Raw genomic sequence first — 6106 nt, 5'->3', positions numbered from 1 at the left:
CCTCGTCCCGCAGCTCCCCGCCACACGCCCCCTCCCTGCTTCGGCCGGCCGGGGTCACAGTTCCCAGGTGGGAGTAGTTCCCGGGACCCGGCGCGCTGGCGGAGGAGGCCCAGGGGCGTGGCGGGACCGCCGGGGGTCGGGGACCGGCCGGGGCATGCAAATAGCTGGTCGTCCTCTAGGGAAGGACGCGAGGGAGCGGAAAGGGATGTGAAAATCGACCAGGAATGCGGGGGATGGCTGCAACCGTAACCGCGTGTGGAGCGGACCACCGCAGCCGAGTGGGCCGAGAACGTGGCCTGAAGGTGACCTGGCTCACCGTGGGCGCAGTGAGGACGGTGGCGGGGCGGTGCCGGCGAGGGCCGGGTGCTCGGCGTCTCTTCCCGGTATCTTGGCTCGGGGCCAGCGCCAGCGTAGTAGTAGTGGTGGTGGTGGTGGTGGTGGTGTTTCTTCTCGGCTTGGTTACTGTACTTTTTCTAAGGAGGGATCTATCTTACCTGCCTTTGCTTTTTTGCTTTTGCGTTTTACACTCACTTGGTGCTGAGAGAGGCAGAGATGCAGGCTGAGGCAAGCAAGCTCCCAGGTAGATGCCCGGTGCCGGGGGAGGGGGGGGGGGCTTGTGTCCCGGGGGTCCCAGGAACTCTGGGCCTGAGCTTGATCCTGACCCCAAGGCAGGCGCTCAACCGCTGAGCCACCCAGGCTTCTCTCTTACCAGTGTAGGCTGCTACGTGACCTACGCTATAAAGGCTGACTGGCTCTGGTGGGCTTTCTTGGGTTTTGCTTTTTCGTTGTGTTAGTGCTGTTTTTCTTAGGAGCTTCCCTTCTCTTCTTTCCGGCAGCTTTTCTCTTCGCCGCTTACCAGGTTATTGCTTCGTGGCCCCGAGGGGCAGAGACGGAGAGAGCCGGCAAGTGGGAAGGAACTGGGCTCCAGCGCGGCCGGGCCTGAGTAGTGGAGGCTCCACCTGCTTCCAAGTGGGCCGGCGCTTGGCTGACCTGTGTGCCACCGGAATCCGTCTCTGCGCTTTCCATGCGGCTCCGGGAAGTCCTGGTCTCCCCCTCTGCCCTTCGTGCCTCCACCTCTTTTTGTGTCTTGTGCTTCCCCACCCCCGGGGTCTCCTGGAACCCTGTCACTCACTCCTCTGCCAATCCCCCCCACCCACCGCCACCTCTTCTCCGGGAAGTCCTGGTCTCCCCCTCTGCCCTTCGTGCCTCCACCTCTTTTTGTGTCTTGTGCTTCCCCACCCCTGGGGTCTCCTGGAACCCTCTCACTCACTCCTCTGCCAATCCCCCCCCCACCACCACCACCTCTTCTCCAAGCGTTCCCCGAACTCCTTCTGCCTGCTTGAACTTTGCCCTCCTCCAAACCGACGGTTTGGTGAGGAGCAGTGTTTGATAGGAATGAGGAATAACGCCTGCGCATGAGTGACTGGGCCTCCGGCTTAGAGGATTTAAACCCGGCTCCTTCAGGTAGCTCTCAACTCGCTCTGCCTGACTGACCGACCCACCGACCGACCGCTTACCCTTATGGAACAAAAGTCGGGCAGATGGGGTCAGAAGTACACAGGTCTTCCTCGGTGGGGATGGAAAAGTCCTTCTTCCAGATCGGTCTATGGCAGCGTTTGAGCACCCTGGTGGCACACCGGAATCTCCTGGGCCTTCATTTAAATCAGACTCCTGTCCCAGCACGGCCGAGGAGCAATCGAATTGGAGTCTCCGGGGTGGGGCCGAGGCTGCTGTACTTCCCAACCTGCCAGATGTTCCTGTTGCACGGTGCGCCTCCAGAAGCACTCCTTGGAGCACCTGGGAAGATGCCGCCGGTCACCTTGTTCTGAACCCTGAATGCCCTGTGACAGACACGGAAAGCGGTGGATGCGCTCCTGCAAACCCGGGCATGAGTCGCTTTAGATTTATTTATTTTTTAAATTTATTTATGATAGACATGGGGGGGTGCAGAGACACAGGCAGAGGAGAGGGAGAAGCAGGCTCCATGCCGGGAGCCCGACGCGGGACTCGATCCTGGGACTCCAGGATCGCGCCCTGGGCCAAAGGCAGGTGCGAAAACGCTGAGCCACCCAGGGATCCCCCATGAGTCGCTTTAGGACAACAGTCTCGGACTGGCGTGGTGTTTAGCACACCATAGGCACTCGGCGTACCGAAGAGGAAATAACGGATTCCCTGGTCCTGGCACAGACAGGAGGCCACCCAGTCTAGTGGGGAGGCCCTTGGACCCTATAGGGGAATCTGCGGAGACCCAGTGCCAGACGGAGCTTCCGTGCTGCGCTGCTGCTCTGCGGAACTGGAACCGGATGGGCACCGCCCTTCCCAAACCCACCCTCCAAATTTGTTTTAGATGTGGACTGATGACACCACGCGTGACGGGATGAGAAAGTTGACAGCTCACATAATGAGGCTTTCCAGGGAGACCGAGGTGGCTCCCAGGCAGATTCAAAAAGGGCTTGAGAGCAAGGGGTCAGTCCGTGTGTTTATGGTGGTGAGTGGAGGGCCTGGGATAAGGCTTTTTATCAGCTCCATCGACCAGAGGGAGGTCAGGAGGAGAGGAGGGAGTGGCAAGGCTTCAAAGCTGTGGGCAGTCAAACGTCCAGACCAGGTCAGACTCTCCCACAAGCTGCCTTCTCCTCTAGGGAATGGGGATGGGAAGCCCCCTTCCATGGGCACGGTACAGATGACTGGGGACCTTAAGTGATCCTGCCTTCGTGCCTTTCACGGTGAGCAATCAACAGACGTCCATTGGATCAGAGTCTGATGTAATGAGAAGGGGGCCGGGTGGGGGGGCAGGGGAAGGGTTCAGGTTCCCGTGAGAAGCTGAACCTGCTGGCCGAGTTTGGGAGTTTGGGGTACGAATGAGCCTGTGAGGGAAGGGACATGGGGGTGAGGGAGCGATTATGGTAGGCAAGAGCCCACCCGAAGCAAGCGTCCCCCCGGGGCAGTTCTGAGGCCCAGATCACAACTTCCAGGTGGCTGGGGGGGGGGGTGGTCAGCCTGAGGCAAACTGGCCCCCTCCCCAAGGCCCCCCACTCTTGCCTCAGACTGCAACGTCCCGGGGTTCCTCCCTCCTGTCGACCTGTCCTGAAATTCTGACTTGCACTGAAATTCTGACCTGAAGCTCCCCTAAGACGTCGGGCAGGCCTTCGTGACTCAGCTGGCTTTGTGTTCCATCCCACCTTCTCATTTATTGAGTAAGCCTCGTGCGCTCCAGGTCGGGACACAGAGCCACGTGGCTCCAGAGGCCTTGGACCTCAAAGGGGTCGTGGCCAGGTGGGAGCCACAGCCTGGTGTTCCTCTCTCACAGTCCCCTGCACAGGGATCACGGCGTTGTGGCCATTTGGCCACGTGTCTTATCGGGTCTGGTCCTGGGCCGGATGCTCCCAGTTGGGGGCCGGGAGGAGACAGGAACCCTGTCTGGCTTCTCTCTACTCCCAGGACCAAGCCCCGCCCTGGTGGGTGGAGTCGCAAGTGATAAAGGACTGTTGGTTAAGTTGGAACCGGTGGTGATGGCAGAAGGCCCAGAGTCCAGTGGGGTGGGATCCGGACCCCAGCTCAGCCGCTGGCAGATATGTCCTCCTGGGCAGATCCACTTCCCCAGGGTAAAACAAACAAACAAACATGCTTTATCACTGGGCCTCCTGGTCTGAGGGTCCGTCCACTCTGTACTGCCTGTCACTTTCCAAAGGGGCATCCATTCTCTTGAGGATTCTCCGTGCAAGTCACCATGCACCACCACCACCACCATCACCACCCCTCCCCCAACCATGAATCCCTAGTGGGCAGGAATCAGATCACAGTCGCCTTTCAGCCTTTCAGTGTTGGGCTCTGTCTGATTCAGCGTGCCCAGCCATCATCTGTGTGGAACGGATAGGTCAGTCCTGTGGCCTCAAAGAACCAAAGGTGGTTTCTTCAATGTGTTCTGCTTTTTTTTTTTTTTTTTTTAAAGTAAGCTCTTGGCCCAATGTAGGGCTTCAACTCATGACCCTGAGATCAAGAATCTCATGCTCTACCAACAGCCAGCCAAGTACCCCTGTTCTGCCCCCCCCCCGTTTTTTTTTGCTTGTTTGTTTGTTTTTAAGATTTAACTTATTTGAGAGAGAGCGAGAGAGCTTGTGTGCAGGCACATGTTAGCGGGGAGAGGGGCAGAGGGACAGGATCTCAGGCAGACATCCACCGCCCCCACCCCCACCCACCTTCTCCCACTCTGAGCCCAGAACCCAAGGCGGGGCTTGATCTCAGGACCCTGTGATCTTGACCTGAGTCCAAATCAAGGGTCCCACGCCTAACCCACGGAGCCAACCAGGCGCCCCCCTGCTGTGCTACTTTTGAAAAAACATCCAAAGGCAGGGGGTGGGCACCTGGTTGGCTTAGTGGTAGAGCACCGAGAAATTACTTGAAAATCAGATCTTTAAAAAAGAGACCAGGAAAAACAATCCAGGCATGTTACAAAAATGTACGTGTGGTGCACTTTAGGATCGGAGGTGGCCTCTGATACACTGTACTGCAAGGTAGACACCAAATGGCTGAAGATTTAGGTGCTGAGAAAGAAGTAGAAAAAGACCTAAGGGAAGATGTGGGACATTATTTTATAACCTCATGGTGAAGTCCTTTCTAACTCTGACTCAAGGTGGAAAAACTATTTACTTAAAAAACGGATCGATGGGATGACATGAAAGAGGACTTTTTAAAAGTCTACCTAGGTATTTATTTAGTAATGTCTACGCCCAGCGTGGGGCTCGAACCCAGGCCCCGCCCTTCCCACTGAGCCACCCGGCGCCCCCGAAAGCTACCTTTCAGTGCGTGAACCTTAGGCACCTGGCATCGTCGCCCTACGCAAGGCCCGGAGACGGCTGTGCAACAGAAGAAAATACTCCAGGCTTCGATTACAGACGCGGGGCCAGAGCCCTGAATATGTAAATGACAGATAGAAGCCGAATCAAGCACCGAGCCAGGAAGGGGCCGGAGTCCCCGACCCGAGAGTTCAGAGAGAGAAAATAAGCTTGGCTCTGACCCGCGCACAAGGACGCACGGGAGGAGACGCTCGGCCGGAGGAGGGAGGCGCAAGTCAAGGTTGCGCTAAGGTCTTCTTCTTCTTCTTCTTCTTCTTCTTCTTCTTCTTCTTCTTCTTCTTCTTCTTCTTCTTCATTTTTAAGATTTATTTATTCATGAGACACACACACACACACACACACACAGAGGGAGAGACACAGGCAGAGGGAGAAGCAGGCTCCATGCAGGGAGCCCCACGCGGGACTCGATCCCAGGTCTGCAGGACCACATCCCCGGCCGGGCCGAAGGCAGGCGCCAAACCGCTGAGCCAAACGCATCCGCCAAGACCGGCCCTCACCCTGCTCCTCGCTTGTCCCGCTCCCCCAGAGAACCCAACTTTGACGCCACGCGGGGTCGCCGGCGAGACGGGGGAAGTAGATGCTGCCCGAGAACGTCGGCCGGCGCTCTGGCAGTCACCGTCTCCGGCTCCCCGGAATCCAAGGGACCCTCGCGGCGAGGGTGGCCGGCACCGCGACAAGGGCGCACGCACCGGGAGGGCACAAGGGCGCACGACAGGCCTCGGCAGATCGCAGTTCGCAGGCGTTTGGGTGCGTGCGTTGGACCGCGCGCGAGGAAACGGGGGTGGTTCTATTCTGTGAACGCGACCCGGGGACATTCCCCTTCTCGGGACGGAACCGGTGGCGCGGGCTGGGACTCTGGGGTGGAAGACGGCCCGAAGGACGCGGACGCGAGCAGAGAAGAGCCAAGCAGGGGGAGAGGGAGACGGAGAGGGAGAGGGAGGGGAGGCGTGGGGTGCTGGCTGAAGAGCCGCTTCGCCGCCGCCGTCGCCGTCGCCGTCGCCGTCGCCGTCGCCGTCGCCGTCGCGACAGATACTGGCTGGGGGTGCGGGAGGCGAGAGCTCCTGGGCTGAACCGCTGTGGAGTGTGCGGTGCGTGCCGGGGAGGGAAAGAGCGGTGACCGAAACCTCTCGAGAGGGCAGCCCCGGTGGCACAGCGGTTTAGCGCCGCCGGCAGCCCGGGGTGTGACCCTGGAGACCCGGGGTCGAGTCCCACGTCGGGCTTCCTGCATGGAGCCTGCTTCTCCCTCTGCCTGT

This window comes from Vulpes lagopus, chromosome 12 (genome assembly GCF_018345385.1).
Source record: "Vulpes lagopus strain Blue_001 chromosome 12, ASM1834538v1, whole genome shotgun sequence".
Classification (NCBI taxonomy): Eukaryota; Metazoa; Chordata; class Mammalia; order Carnivora; family Canidae; genus Vulpes; species Vulpes lagopus.
Note: the sequence above shows the minus strand (reverse complement) of the source record.